General features: G+C 41.9%; 1 long non-coding RNA gene across 1 annotated transcript; it reads right to left on the reverse strand.

Annotated features, from left to right (window-relative positions):
• Window positions 1-4,563: 4,563 nt before the first annotated feature.
• LOC109199994 (uncharacterized) lies at window positions 4,564-5,737 on the reverse strand. Its single transcript, XR_002060225.2, has 3 exons — window positions 5,545-5,737; window positions 5,114-5,220; window positions 4,564-4,941 (listed from the first exon to the last, which is right to left on the reverse strand). It is a non-coding gene; the product is annotated as an uncharacterized LOC109199994 (long non-coding RNA).
• Between the last annotated feature and the right edge of the window lie 11,346 nt (window positions 5,738-17,083).

Genomic DNA, 17,083 nt, shown 5'->3' on the forward strand with positions numbered 1-17,083 from the left:
ATGGGGAGCAGGGCTTTCAGCTGCTCTGCTCCTTGACTCTGGAATTCTCTACCTCCTGATTTAAGAAATATCTCTACCTTCGCTCTCTTTAAGTCTAGAGAAAAACTCACTTGTTCAAAATAGCTTATCCCACATAACCTCTCCACTCTGCTATGTTAAATTTGTTTTATGACTTGTGACTTTATGATTGTGTAAACTGCCTGCTTTTCTGTTGCTTTTATTATTCTGCTGTGTACAGTGTCCTTGAGTGTTCTTCAAATAAAATGTGGTAAATTTAAACTGATGATGGTGGTACTCTAATGTTTCCATTACTGCCACCATCAGGCCAAACTTTGCTATGATTATAATTATTTAAAGTTGTAGTTATTCTGGGACCACTAATCTTTGTACATTTTGTTTGTACATTTACATATTTTACACTATTTAACCGTTTTTGTCTTTTAAAGAAAAGCAGAAAGATGTGCAGCCAGAGTTTATTTCAATATTTAAATCAACACACTGAAGTTACAGGTTGCAGAGATGGTACAGAGAGAGTGGAGCTGCCTGTAGCTGTCTGTGGTGCTGAAGCTTTCACACATTCCATACCAACACTGACTACAACTGTCACCACAGGGGGGCAGCATAGAGCCAGAGAGTGTTAGTGTAGCTGTTCACCCCTATAGTAAGAAACAAGAAGACTGATGAGTAGTGATGGGATTTCCGGCTCTTTTTAGAGAACCGGGTCTTTCAGCTCGGCTCACTAAAAAGAGCCGGCTCTTTCAGCTCCCAACCGGCTCTTCAGGTTGTTTTGTTGCTTTAATTAATTTATTGTTAACAACAATATAAAATTATGCGCAAAAAGGAATTACTAATGTAAAAACAAACAAACGTGGTTTTACTTATATATGTTTATATATAAATGTATACGGTGGCCCCTAGAGACAAAGCACGTACAAACTCCAAAACACATTTCTAGAGTTAACTGACCTTCCAAAACAGAGCTACCAAGATCACTTAAATTACACAATTGAACGCATATGTGTATTGTTGGTGTATTTATACACAAGCACTCATATATATTCAAATAATTTAAAAAAAAATGTTCATTTACCTGTTACTACCACACACCAAATCCAGTCATTGATACTTCCTGGCTTGTGTAGCCACTAGGTAACAAAAGCCTAGCATCCTGGAGCACTTCTGTTGTGTTTTGTACGTGTTTTGGTTGGTGGTTCGATCCCTGGCTTCCCCAGTCTGCTTGCCAAATATCCTTGGGCAAGATACTAACCCCAAATTGCTCTCCGATGCATCCATCGGAGTGTGAATGTTACTTAGAAAGCACTTAGAAAAATGTGCTTGGGTGAATGTACAAGTTGTGTACAGCGCTTTGAGTGCTCAGAAAGAGTAGAAAAGCGCTACATAAGAACCAGTTCATTTACCATTTGTATGAATTGAGAGGAGTAGGAATATTTTCCTGCTATTATTTGCTGCTATTTTTATAATCATCATTACCATTTCATGTTAAAAGGGATGTTGCATTCAGATGCATTCAGATGTTCAAATATATGGTTATAGTCTTTATTACAGGTCCAGTAAGAACCACTTTAAACTGTTGAGTTGAATTTATAATCTTAAATGTTTGTATGCAGACTGCATGGTGAAAGAAAAGGCCCCACGTAGAGTAATTCCAAAATGAGACAGGAAGTTATAGGCTTTTGAAGTTGCAGGCTTTTGCAGAAGCGAAACTGAAACCAGAGTCTAAGTGCAAGTTAAGAGTAGGGTGTTTTATTATGCATTTATCTTTGATTTAAGCCTTAAGTAGTTGTGTTAGATTGAAACAGTTGTTTTATACATTTTACATAGAAGTTAAGATCATTACACACAGGATGGCCTTAGCCTGGTTGCTTGAGTTGAGGTCAACTAAGGTGCAGAGAGCATCTGTGCACGCACAGACAGACATATACACATACACACACATACAGACACATATAGTTAGAGAGGTCACGACACGTACGCAGTACACAGCATGCACGCGCCCCCGCACGTGCACGCACGCACACACAGATAGACTCATTTAGGTAAGAGTTTATGACTGCAAAGTTGTGCCTGCATGAGTGACATTTTGTGCAGAACGTGGACCAGATGTCCCAGAAGATAAGTGACAGCGAAGACAGCTGAGAGGAAGCACCTGGCGTCGACCCGAAGAAGATGTTCTGTTTTAGACTATGTTAAAAGTCATTGTGGTTTTGAGTGACGTATGCTTTGTTTGAGTCTGCCTGGTAACAGGAAGACTGCCAGCCCTTATAAAACCTTTGTCTAATTATTGTAAGTTCAGTTCGACGCTGAAATCTGCACAGCGGTCAGACTCACACATGTGTTCATTAAAATGCCGTCTAAATTGTACACGCCTGGATCTGTGCTTATTTATGGATTCCTCTCTCAACATTTGAACCTTAACAGAAGTCACACTAACTAACCAGCAGTAACCCACATTTGATCAAAGCAGGGGCAGAACTTTAATAACAGGTTATAATGTGTCATCACAGTTGTTGTCAATCCAATCACACTTTCTGATTTTTTCTGTTTATTGTAAAAGAACAACACACTTGTGGTCTGACCTGGGGTCCGTTCTTCGTACCTCGCTTACTACATCCAAGATCAAATCATCGCGCTAACTTTGAGCTCGCTAATCCGGTTCTCCGAACACACCTGTTGTTGACGATTAGTATAGCTGGATGAAGTAATCTGAGATCACTGGGTGGCTTAAAAGGGGCTACGCATCGATAGTAGAAACATTGATCGGCAACCCTTTGATTGGTCGGCGAAGATGTCGAAGGCGCGCGCTCAGTATTTTACGGCAGCAGAGCAAGAACTCTTGATTGAGGGATATCAGGAGTTTCAGAGTTTAATTAAAACGCAGGGGAACACTGCAAAGGCTGCAAAAGCAAGGAGAGAGGGCTGGCAGAAAGTTGCTGACAAATTAAACTCGTAAATAATTTATTATATCATATTCCATTATATCCTCTTTCACATTAGAGCCACAACAGGACCCACTAGAACATGGGAACAAGTAAAAGTGAAATATAAGAATATTCTACAGAATGGTAATATTTATCACTTATATTGCTTTTAGTCTCTTGAAAAGAGACCCTGGAATAATCTGTTTGTTTGTTTATAACAGCAACCAAGAAAAGGGCAGAGCAAATAAAGACAGGTGGTGGTCCTGCACCCCCTCGTGTGTGTGTGTGTGTATGTGTGTATATATATGTATATGTATATATATATATATATATATTTATACATGTATTTATACATATATATATATACATATGTATATATATATATATATATATGGAGGAGGAAGGACAGGAAGGATCCTGTCTATCCCGCAATATACGCTGAATTCTGAAAACTCTCCTTATCAATCTTGCACCTTCCTTGCTCGCGTACAAACGGACAGGACATGGCTGCGACAGACTTCCCAAATCCACCTTCGCTTTTATAGCCGTGGTCTCTCATCTTGATTACACGAAGTGTTTTACTATTACTACTCTAAAATATGAATTACATCTGAAATAATCAAATACATGTAATAGAATGATTAATAGTACATTTCCCTTTTTTTAGGAAATGACCTGTATGTATCTGTATGAAATCAATAAAGGAATCAAATACTGCATTATCTTTAGTTACATTGATAATATTTATTTATGGAGAAACAGTGGAGAAATATCGCTGTTGCTTTCGTATAAATGAAGCGGACATACCTGAGTGGCCGCGATCTAATCCTGTTTACATAAAGTAAGCCTGCTCCCGAGCAGGTTTACGCTTACGGATCTGTTGCTATGACAGCAAGTCCCGGATGAGCTTCGGAGAACCGAATGATCCAAGATCACGCAAAATCGTCAACAATCAAATCCGGCTAACTTACTTAGCGAGGTACGAAGAACGGACCCCTGATGCTGTAGTGCAAAAACAACTATACAAACAGACTAGATGCTGACTCACTGTACCATCCTGTGGTACAAAGTGGTATTACATGAGTGTACAGGCTGCATTAGCTGCTTAGAGGATGCTCACTTCAGTTCATATATAAATGTGTTGAACATGACGTCAGAGATATTTTCTTCATATTCTGTTGATGTTTTTAGTTTTGAAATATTTTAAAGTGTTTCCAAGTTAAATGTTGTACCTTTAATAAAGCGACACTTAGAGCTCTGAAGCTGTTTTCTTTCTTTTACAATTTAAACAATAAGTTACTGAATAAGTTATTTTATGTGTAATTAAAGTCATCAACACTTAAAGCCTTATATGAAATATTTGTTTTTGCAAATCAAAATACAACTTCCATATAAAATGCAAAACTAAATATATATATGACTCACATAACACAATTAACATTTAATGTCTTTCTGTCACTTTCACATATACAGAAGGTATAAAAATGTCCTTTTGATATTCCAGCTGATCAGAATCTTTATAATTCTTATTAATCAAACATATTTTTTGCTGCACTTTTAGAAACAAGACGTTTACTGAAGTTTTAGGACCAACAGACTGATGAATAAACCAAGTAAACCAAAGTAAAGACAAGCTGCACTTTGACTTTTATTAGAACAATTTGCTGGAACTACAGAGTAATGAAGTACTTCAAGTTTTTGTGTGGATGACTTCCAACCTTACTGTACAGCACAGAGCACAGAGGGACAATATATGTAATCAATATATGATGCAGAATGAACAAGTAACAACTGTGAGCTGAGTCTGAGGCTCATGCAGGACATTTCATAGTGAGGTGTCTTTGGTTGGATTATTCAAACATTTACATCAAAGCACCAAACTCATTTCTCACAGATGAAGGTCTTTGATTCAGGATCATATGACTGTGTCCATCTCCCATCACTGTCACAACAAGCTGCATAGTAAACCAAACTGTCACTCTGCTTTCCTGGTGCCCAGAACCTGTCAGAGAGATCAAATATGATATTAAACTGGACTAAATTAATTCTGCTTTTCTTTACATTCAGTTTGTGGGCTGTTAAAAAATATCTCAACTCATGTATTGCTGATCTATCGTATGGTTCTGATAACTTCAAGTAAAAACTCTGACAGCATTGTAATATAAAAAGCTCACATTTCTGTCAGCAGTGATCCATCCACCCATTTCCATTCATGTTTCTGAGAATAGCGTTCCAGACCAATCCAGGACTCTCCTCTCATGTTCAGTTCATTGATAAATTCCTGTTTGAGAAGAGACACAAATATTGTCTCCAGTCATAATTCAGCACTTCTGTTGTCGTAACATCATCTTGTGAATCTGTCTGAAGGAAGAATAAATGTGATGAAACTTTTCAGTTCTTCCATTGTGCAGAAATCAGAAAGAGCCAAAGAATCAATGAAAACATAAACTCTCAATATGGAAACAAAGAATAAATAACCCAACAGATAAATCCATCAGAGTGGAGACAGGAAGCAGGTCACAGACTGACAGCAGGTCAAAAACACAACTAACAGATGACTGTCAGCTCCATCAAAGATCACACAGACATGAACAAACACACCCACCTGTTCCTCTTTGCTGTTTATCATCACCAGATCAGCTCCTTTATCCTGACAGTCTCTCCTGCTGTCAGACCAAGTTTTCCTCTCAGTGGATTTAAAGTAACAGCTGCTTCCAAATCTCGTCCATCGATCAGGACACTTCTCTTAAAGTCAAACACATGTTTTAAAGACAGACTTTGTGTCATGTTGTATCACATTAATAAGAGTATTAAACTGAAAAGATCTGTAATCTCCATTTATTATTAATTATAGTTATATTCTCCTTTTCCCCCAATATGATTTAAATTCATTTGAACTCAACAAAAGACATTTACAATTAAAAATGATTCAGTCAGCTGATCAGTGTGTAAATCTGATGTTTTTAACATTTGTTTAACATTTCTAACCTACTACTGTGTCCTTCAGATAACTTTCTTCATCCTGCAGCTGTTTGTATTTTTAGATAATAATCACATCATAACTGATCTGTAGCTGCTGCAACTGACTGTTGTTGGCCTCATACTGACAAACAATTGATGAAACAGTCAAAGAACTATGAAGATGGAATTTTGGTAAACATGTTTTTACTTATTCGTTTTTAAATATTTCTTACCTGGACAATTAGCCTGGAGACTGCAGTTGTTTCGGTTCTGCAGCTGCTGTTTTATCGAAGTGACTAAAATATGTGTTTAGAAATTTAACAAGACACAGACTGAAAACATCAAATCTACAACCGTAAAACACAACAATATCACAACAATGACTGAAAATCACAATCACACTTTTGTGCTCACTGTGTTTGTAATTTACATGTGGATGTTTCTCCTCTGATGGAAACAGCTGAAAATGATAAACTCTTAAATGTCACTCAGGCAGGAAGTTTTAGTGCGATATCAAATATTCATCAGCCAATCGTTTAAACTCATCTGAAAAATCAAACATGCGATATTAGTTATATATATGCGTCTGAGACAACAGCTGCAAAACGAAAGAAGAAGACATAAAACTACTTTCAGCATGAAATGATGTTGGTCTGACTGAAAACAGATGAAATATTAAAACAGGAATCACAGCAACATCAGAAAATTAAGAAAAGCTCAGTAAGAGATGAAAACAGAAATAATCTTCTTCCTCTGCTTTGTCAAATATATCAATAAGAGTCAGAAACTTGTGCAGCCATTGTTCTTTAACATGTCCTGTGGGTGGAGCTGTTAGAACTACAGGAAATCTGATGAGCTAAATACGTATCAACTGTGAACAAAAACCACTGACAAGATTCAAAATAATTGTTCTCAGTGTGGTGGAAGAAGGTGTTAGAAATGCAGTCAGAGATGTTATCTTTAGGTTTTTGAAAGAACAGACAAGCTGCCGTGGGAACCAACACTTCCTCATATCAAAGGTGTTTCCATGTGATCAGGTACTTCCTGTATCTGCTGTGGCAGAAGGACACGTTCTGGTTGTGAAGCTGCATGTTTGTTGGCTGCTGGGATTCAGTATCAGTCATACATTCATTTGCAGCCAAGATCCCATCTTTGTACCTCAGACTGCTGAAGACCAGTGTTGGGACTAACGCGTTATTAAGTAACGCGTTACAGTAACTACGTTATTATTGTGGTAACGAGCACGGTAACTAGTTATTATGCCAAAACCAGGAACGCGTTACTCGTTACTGGGATTTAGATAGGCTCGTTACTCGTTACTTCGTGTGGTGGATATCGCGGAGCTTCCACAGATTCAGTAACATTAGCAAGTGGTGGAAGCCAGCAGGTGGATGAAGGAAAAGGGAGGCAAGAGGAGAGACCCGAAGCGGCCGCCGGTCCGCGTGTCAGGTGAACTGAACTTCAGGTAAGAAGTTATGACCTGCAGTCTATCGGAGTCAGATATAAACCAAGTTTAGGTGGAGTTTATTTTCGGTATGCTGACATTTTCGTACTGTGTGCTAGCTAGCATGACGGAGTTTCTATACAGCTGTGTGGGTGCTATGTTACTGATGTTGAACTTTATTCTGTTCATACGGTTAATTATTAGAGTTGCCAACCGTCCCGTAAAAAACAGAATCGTCTCGTATTCAGAGAAAATATTACGCGTTTCGTACTGAGGTGAAAAGGAACACAGTTTGTCCCGGACTTCAGCTACAATGAAAAAGACACAAAGCTGAAGCTGCACAGCTGCCTCTTCTTCTCTCATTCTCTCCTGTTTCTACTTCAATCACGAAACTGATCAATGATCAGCTGATCGGCTTTTCTCTCTTGTTTATTTATCGCCCACTTTGCGCCAGAAAGAGGAAACCAGCGGATGTCGCGTTAAACAACAGCAGCACGTTTAAGCTTGATCAGCTGTTGTTAGAATTTATTTAATAATAATTTCTAGTATCAGCTGATGTTTGCTGGAGCCACAGCTGTAAAGCTGCTGGTCATGATATCGGTTTGGTTATCTGGTGAGAGGGAAACATGCAGATGAAACCAGGAGATGTCCTTACTGAATCATCAGAGCTGAACAGGTGATGTAGAAACAGGTTTACCTTTTAGGTGACATGGATGAGTTGAAGGGAAGTTATGAACTGTTTCTGAGAGACAAATAACACCAGCATCCTTTTCTACGTAGCTGACAGCTGGTAACTGTGCAGGGGCGGGTCTAGCAAAGTGTTGCCAGGGGGCCAGGTAGGGCATTAACAGGGAAAGGGGGGGAAAGGAAATACTTTTCTTTATTATTCTCATTTAAAATGTCTCGCTTTTAAAAAAATAATTATCTGAGTCTTACAACAAACAATTGATAGATTGATACATATATACCATCAGAACAGTGTACATCACTGTCACAACAGTGTTTATTTTCATTCAAAGGCTTTATGATTTTTCCTATAATGGTGGGCCGGTCTCTAGTCAAAATGCCCGGGACGATTTTTTTTGTCCCAGTCCAGCTCTGTATGCAGCTCATCTGCAGTCTGGTGTTACCTACATCTTCCTATTCAGAAGGCAGAATTTCCAAGTTCTGAGTACAATCAAAAGCACCACGACTGCAGTTTTTGTGTTGGATGTAAAAAGCAGGCTAGAATCATGGCGGCGGTCAACGACGGTCCAGGCGTGGGATTTCTCTCGTGGAAATGTGCGCATTATTTTTTCCTTTCTATTGGTAGGTGGCACAGTACACTTGTGGCAAGTAAGCAAGCTAGAAGACTGACAATCTGGCTGGGTATCCAGTTACGGAAGCAACACATTAACAAGAGAATTCTGAGTAAAACCAAAGTTACTTTCCCTAGTAACTAGTTACTTTGAAAGTAACGAGTAACTTGAAGTAACTGAGTTACTTTTTTAGAGAAGAAACTAGTAATGTAACTAAGTTACTAATTTAAAGTAACTTACCCAACACTGCTGAAGACTCACACTGACTGACTGCAGCATCTCATATAGCACACACAGCATAAGTGTCTATGATACAGTAACAGACTGAACTTTGACCTGTTGTTATGACTGTCATCATATTTGTGTCATTTTGTGTAACTGCTGTGTTTTTCTGTTCCAACCTGCCACACCTGTGCAGCTCTCACTGTGTGTTTCCTGTTTCACTCTGAAGGAGTTTGTAGGGCTGAGCTGCCTTTGACTGTGAACAGTTTCTCCTGTTTATGTCAGTTTGAGAGGTCAGCTGCTGTCATTTGGTTTGTTTCTTTAGTTTCAATTCATTTAAATAATATGTGAGTTGTTTCTTGACTCACTTAAATGTAACACCTGCATTTGAGCTGATCAATAAATACAACACATATTAACAACAACACCCAGCCAAGGGTGTCCCTCACACCAGTGTTATCCTAATGTCAGCAACAAACAGGTTTAAATGGGGAGGGTTGTGTCAGGAAGGGCATCTGGGGTAAAATGCCAAATCAAACATGTAGATAATCAATAAGATTCCTACACTGATGCTGTTGGTCAGCAGTTTGTGGGTTGAAACTGTGATCGTGAAAGAGGGTGGAGGTGTTTTTGGAGGAAAGGCTAGAATATGGAACTGAGTGTAGGTACTTTATAGGGGTGTGGCTGATGTATCCAAGGATGAACAAGGCGGTCGTGAAAATATATTTCAAGGGGAGGATAAGATAAAAGTGACTTATAAGAGTGGTGCAGATATCTTATCTTACAGCGTATGGAGAGGATGATGATCCCAGCTAACATCAGGAGGCACAGCACTGCTAGACCCAGTGTAGCACATCTGAAAGAGCCCTTCTGGACTGAAGGAGGACTCTTAGTCTTTGGTCCTGTTAGAAAACAGTGCAGATGTTGGTTTGTGGTCATTTCCTGTCACTCTGCCTTTAATAGACCTGTGGTTGTGGTTGGATGAGCTCAACCTCACAAAATACTAAAATATATCTGCATTGTGATTAACCCTCAATCAACCAAACTATTTATCCAAGACTTTAACTGACTAAAGAAACAGTGGGGTTATTTATGACTTCATATTTTATTGAAGAATACATTTTTAATAGTATTGTGTTTATCATATACAAACTGTTTTCTTTAGCTATGAAAGATGTTTTACATTTCATTACTTAATGCATAACATTGGTTTTTTCTTTGAAAAAAGAGCAATAAAGAAGAAACTGTGGCTTGTTAAAGAAGGTCTTGATGCATTCTCAATCATCCAGGTAAGTAAATCTCCAAAAGTTGATTCTGTTCATCTGGACGTAGCGTTTTCAGTGGGAGAAACGTTTCGTCGCTCATCCAAGTGACTTCTTCAGTCTTGAGACTGACTTAGATGAGCTACGTCCAGATGAACCAACTGAATCAACTTTTGGAGATTTGTTAAAGAAGACTTCTTTGTTTTGAAACCACTTTTGCCTGAGGACACAGAGCTCAGAAACAGGCAGATAGTATTTGATTAAAGGATCCAAACATTGTCCAAACATCCCTGAAAGCAGCAGTGTTGTCCAAAGCCTTCCTCCCTTTGCTGGATTCTCATTAATTGAGCTGAATGTCCTTCAGAATATATTTTAATCTTCCTCTGAGGTTGTTAGCAGAGGTTCAAATACTAATTTCAAAATTAGAAATACCAGAACTTGGGCCCTAAATCACCTGATTTAGTTCTATATCATCACTTATCTTACAACATCAACACTGTGGTAAAGAAGGCCCAGCAGTGGCTGCACTGGGAGTTCTTAACCAGGACCAGAAGCTTCTGCTGGCCTTCCAGCGCTCCTCAGTGGAGAGTGTGCTCGCCTCCTGCCTGAGTGTTTGCTATCCAGGGGCCACAGCGGAGAACAGGAAGGCTGCTCAGAGGGTGATTGCCCTGCCCACAGGTGACCCCTTGCATACTGCCCACCACCTGTTTGACCTGCTGCCATCTTGTCGGTACCTCAGGTCAGTCAGGTCCCACACCTGCAGACTCACTAACAGCTTCTTTCTCTGGGTCATTCGGACTGTTAACAATCACTACCCACCCCTGCTCACCAATCTGAGCCATGGTCTGAGTAACTGTGGACTCTATACTCCTTTGTAACCTATTCTCTGTTGTACCTGTACAATGACAACAAAGAGCTATTTTATTCTAATTTATATTCTAAAGTGTCCAAATGTGTTTGCTATTCAGTGCTATTGGTATAAAAAGTCAATATAAAGAAATTATGTTACAAAAGAAAACAAATCAGGTAAAAAGTTTGATTAAAAAAAACACTTGGAGATGTTTGATGGGCTGCAGTTCATTGGGATTAAAAGCTGACTGTAACAAACTGGAAGTAAACATATTATTACAGATGACTTACCTCCTCCTTGTGTTTGAATTCCAGTGTGATCAAAGTCTGCACACTCGTAGATACACATAGTATAGATATCCATCTCCTGACTGAGACGCTGAGCAGGAGTTTAAACTGTACTCTGACCGTTGTGCACTGCTAACTCTGGCAGATACAATGATATCCTGTCCTGACACTGATGTCACTTTTGGCCGGTCTTCTTCCTGCTTTCAGAACGGAAGAAACTTTTCAGAAGCAACAAAGAAACACAAACCCACAAAACCTCTGCTGTGCTGACTGGAGCATTTCTTTTTCTTTATATTTGTAAAGCCTGACAAAAACTATGAAAACACTTAAGACAAGAATAAATGCATTTTTCTCTTTTCAACAAAAAATGAGTTCTTGGAGATAAAAGTCTTCACAAACACATTCACACTTATTTATTTTGCATTTTAGAGAAACTGTTAAACTGTCATTGAGTGTCATAGAGATGATGATGTGACAATGTTTCTATTACTGCCACCATCAGGTCAAATATTAAAAAAAAAATGTTTTCTTCCTCATTTGGTCATTCTGCGGCCTTTCAACATGCAGGACAAACTGCATGGTTTAAGTTCAGTGCTCTGAAGGTTTTGAGAAAACAAAAACAGAAAACCAGAAATAAACACTGACTATATAAAAAAACGGATGTCCCACTGTGAAAAATAGAGCCAATGTGGAAGTGCCCCAGACCTGCAGCTTTTCTAATAGCCAGCAGGGGGCGATGCCTCAGGTTGCAAAAAACTTCCCAGTTGTACAGCAGTCAACGAGGAAAAACATTCATCTGATCTTTCTTTGTGGTTTTATGGACTCAATAATTAGTTTTACTACTTTTGTTAATTTTGAAGTTAATGTTGTCATGGTTACTCTGTGTGGCAGGCAGGATGTAGGACCCAAATGTAGAACTCGTACACAGAATGAAACTTAAAGCAGTAGCTTTTATTGCTGGGAAGACTTTCCATAAAGAATAAATGTCACAAAAAAATTAACCAAAACCGCAAACATGAAAACTAGAAACTGGACACTAGAAAATAAGAAACTGTCATGTCTGTGTGTAGGCAGGCAGGAAGAGAGGACCCAAAATGCAGGACTCACGGAGGCAGAAGTAACTCAAAATACACAGCTTTATTGCTGGTAAGAAGCAGAACAGGAAAACACTAACTAAACTGGGGAAACAGAATAACTAGGCAGGTTGACAGGCTGATGAACAGATCACACAGAGGAAGCGAGGGTGAACAGACGTTAACGACGCGACACAGAGTAGGGGAAGACACAGACACTACTTCTGGCGCCCCCCGTGTGCGGCAGCCTGTTACAGCAGCTCTGCTCATTCTGAGTTTCTTTCTTTGTTATCTTTTTCTTCTCGTAATTTTTTATAACTGACGTATTAGTAATTAGTCTCTGCAACCATGTTCTACCGTTTTGTGCTAGTTCTGGTCGTTTTTCTTAGTTTTTTTCTACTTTTTTCACCCGTGTCTGGGGACCCAGAGCAGGGATCCTTTGTTTACAGTAAGGATCAGCTGTTAGCGCTGCGTCCCACAGCTGTACTGCCGGTGGACAGACCCGACATTCCCAGCGAGCTGAGGAGGAAAAGACGGGGGTGTCGTGCTGGGAAGGAGCGCCGTCGCCCGAGAAGGAGACGTTATCGACCATCTCTTCCTTCTGTAATTATTGGAAATGTAAGATCTTTGCCCAATAAGATGGATGAGCTCACGTCGCTAACCTGGTCACAGAGGGAGTACCGGCAATGTAGCATCATGATGCTAACGGAGTCGTGGCTAACACCGCTAACTCCGGACACGAGCGTGACACTACCGGGATTCCAGATGCTGCGAGCGGACAGGACGAGAGAGAGCGCTAAGAGGAAAGGAGGGGGACTGACAGTGTTTGTGAATGACAGATGGTGTAACCCTGGGCACATCACTGTGAAAGAACAACTCTGCAGCAGAGACATTGAGCTGTTAGCCGTTAGCATGCGTCCGTACTACCTGCCCTGGGAATTCTCGCATGTTATCGCGATAACAGCGTATGTCCCCCCCCTCGGCCAACGCGGATGCAGCCTGTGACTCTCTCCACTCAGTGGTCAGCAGACTGCAAACACAATCTCAGAGAGCCCTTCTCATAATATCAGGGGACTTCAATCATGCCTCACTGGACTGCACATTGCCCCACCTTCACCCAGTATGTGACCTGCCCAACCAGAGACAATAAAACACTGGACTTACTGTATGCCAATGCAGAAGAGGCATACAGTTCATCACCTCTCCCTCCCCTGGGTAGATCTGATCATAACCTGGTGCACCTTGTCCCTGTGTATGAGCCCTTAGTGCGCAGGGAGCCACCAGCCACCCGCACAGTACAGAGATGGTCGAAGGAGAGCGAGGAGGCTCTTAAGGATTGTTTTGAGTCCACTGTGTGGAAGGTGATCTGTGACGACCACGGAGAGGACATCGACAGCTTTACTACATGCATTACTGACTATATTAATTTCTGTGTGGCTAACACCGTACCTACCAGGACTGTACGGTGTTTCTCCAACAATAAACCTTGGATTACTCCAGAAATTAAAGCTGTCCTCAAGCAGAAGAGGAGGGCCTTCAAATCCAAACACAAAGAGGAGGTGAAAAGGGTGCAGAGAGAGTTGAGGGGACTGATAAGGAATGGGAAGGATAGCTACAGGCAAAAGATGGAGAACCAGCTTCAGCAAAACAACGTTGGTGAAGTCTGGAGAGGCCTCAGAACCATCTCAGGCCACAAACATCAGAACGCTCTGCCTGGGAGGGATGTGAGGTGGGCAAATGAACTGAATCATTTCTTCAACAGATTTGATTCAGCCATGAGGCAGTCTCCAACATCGGCTGCAGACTCACCCACCCCCACTGCTGCTGTTCCACCTCAGACACTTCACACCTCCTCTATTCACCCTGCTCACTCCTCCCCACCCCAACAACAGCATCCAATACACACTCAACACAAGGCTCCAGCCTGTCTCTCTCAACCACCCAGGTTAGGAGGGAACTGAGGAGGATTAAAGCCAAGAAGGCAGCGGGTCCAGATGGCATCAGCTCGAGGGTCGTCAGGTCCTGCGCGGACCAACTGTGCGGGGTGATGGAGCACCTCTTCAACCTGAGCCTGAGGCTGGGAAGAGTCCCACAGCTCTGGAAAACATCCTGTGTTGTTCCAGTGCCAAAGACTTCACGCCCCAAGGACCTCAACAGCTACAGGCCGGTGGCTCTGACATCCCACCTGATGAAGACCCTGGAGCGGTTGGTCCTGGCTCAGCTTCGGCGCCTTGTGAGCTCATCACTGGACCCACTTCAGTTTGCCTACCAGCCTGGCATTGGAGCGGATGATGCCGTCATTCACCTCCTACATCGTTCCCTCGCTCACCTGGAGACCGCTGGGAGCACTGTGAGAATCATGTTCTTTGATTTCTCCAGTGCCTTCAACACCATTCTTCCCTCGGTTCTGAAGGACAAGCTGGAGAACTCTGGAGTGGACCATCACCTCACTACCTGGATTTTGGACTACCTCACCGACCGACCACAGTATGTGAGGACTCAGGGCTGTGTGTCGGACAGGGTCGTCTGCAGTACGGGGGCCCCACAGGGAACGGTTCTGGCTCCGTTCCTCTTCACCATCTACACTGCAGACTTCTCCCACAACTCCACCCAGTGCTTCCTGCAGAAGTTCTCTGATGACTCTGCAATAGTCGGCCTCATCACTGATGGGGACGACAAGGAGTGCAGAGGACTGACTCAGGACTTTGTGGACTGGTGCCAGCTGAACTACCTCCAGATCAATGCCAGTAAAACCAAGGAGCTGGTGGTAGACTTCCGCAGGCACAAACATCCTCCACTGCAACCACTGAACATCCAAGGTATGGACATCGAGGCTGTGGACAGCTACAGGTACCTTGGTGTTCATCTGAACAACAAACTGGACTGGACTCATAATTCAGACGCCCTCTACAGGAAAGGGCAGAGCAGGCTGTACCTGCTGTGGAGGCTCAGGTTGTTTGGAGTGGAGGGCCCACTCCTGAAGACCTTCTATGACTCTGTGGTGGCCTCAGCCATCTTTTACGGTGTGGTCTGCTGGGGGGGCAGCATCTCTGCTGGGGACAGGAAGAGACTGAACAGGCTGATCCAAAGGGCCAGCTCTGTTCTAGGATGCCCTCTGGACCCAGTGGAGGTGGTGAGTGACAGGAGAATGGCGGCTAAGCTGTCATCCCTGTTGGACAACATCTCCCACCCCATGCATGAGACTGTGACAGCACTGAGCAGCTCCTTCAGTGGGAGACTGCGGCACCCACGGTGCGGGACGGAGAGATTTCGCAGGTCTTTCCTCCCCACTGCTGTCAGACTCTACAACAAAGACTTTAACTGATTAAACACACACATGTGCAATAATCTTTCTGGCATCATTGTATTTTTACTCAGTTGTATATAGCATTTGTATTCTATTTTTATCTTATTGTATATTTTATTCTATTTTATTCTACTGTATGTAGTATTTTATTTTATTCTATTCTGTACAGTTGTGTACTGTATTTATTCTTATTTTATTTTATTCTAATTTTTGCTTCATAACTTTTGCACTGTCCACTTCCTGCTGTGACAAAACAAATTTCCCACATGTGGGACTAATAAAGGTTATCTTATCTTATCTTAAATACAAGAGGTGAACGGAGCGAAGAGGAAACAGCTGGGAGACACGAATGACGCTGATTACACTGACGAGACAGGGAGAGCACAAAGCTGAACGCACTGACATAGGACACAGACCTACAAAATAAAACAGGAAGCACACGACAGACAGAGACACAGACGCAGACTCATAAGCAGGCATAAAGACATCATGGACAGACAGAGGGACAGACAGAGAAGACTAAGCACAGGCAACCTAAACTAAACATGAGGGCAAGATAACGAAACCTAAACCAGAAATAATCATCATCATCATCGTCATCATCATCACCAGATAGCTAAAGAAACAGAATACAATCACAATCAAAACAGCATCACCCGAGAATAAGAACTAATCCATAATGCAAAAATAAACCAAAACATAAGAAACTCAAAATGCTGGGTCGAACCGACCCAGGACTGTGACAGAAACATAAAACAGGTACTGAATACTAGAATGTCATCAGGAACAGAAAGGGAGAAACACAGCACGATGAGGGTATGACGCGACAACGGACAGAGGAAAACACACTTAAATACACCAGGGAGTAACGAGGGAATGGGAAACAGGAGGGAAGCAGAGCTGGGACTAATCTGACATAATCATAATCTGACATATCTGACAAAGGAAATAAAGTGGAATACACTGAAATAGGACACAGACTGTCAAAGTAAAACAGGAGGCAGAACATTGAAACGCAAACTTAACAAGGGGATACGGCTGACAGGGAAAAAAGAGCAAACATGGAACACAGATACGAGCGACAAACTGTGACATGGAGGCACGACTGACTGGGAAGACATGAATGTAGACAAGAAAACAAAGTTACTCAGCGTGACTCGTGGAACACACAGGAGGCACAGTGCAAAACCTCCATCCATCCATCCACCCAGTCATGCATCCATCCATCCATCTTCTTCCGCTTCTCCGGGGCCGGGTCGTGGGGGCAGCAGCCTAAGCAGAGAAGCCCAGACCTTCCTCCCTAGCCACCTCCTCCAGTTTATCCAGGGGAACACCAAGGTGTTCCCAGGCCAGCCAAAAGATATAATCTCTCCAGCGTGACCTGGGTCTGCCCCGGGGCCTCCTCCCAGAACCCGGAACACCTCACCCAGGAGGCATCCT

The sequence above is a fragment of the Oreochromis niloticus genome, unplaced genomic scaffold (assembly GCF_001858045.2).
Source record: "Oreochromis niloticus isolate F11D_XX unplaced genomic scaffold, O_niloticus_UMD_NMBU tig00007340_pilon, whole genome shotgun sequence".
NCBI lineage: Eukaryota > Metazoa > Chordata > Actinopteri > Cichliformes > Cichlidae > Oreochromis > Oreochromis niloticus.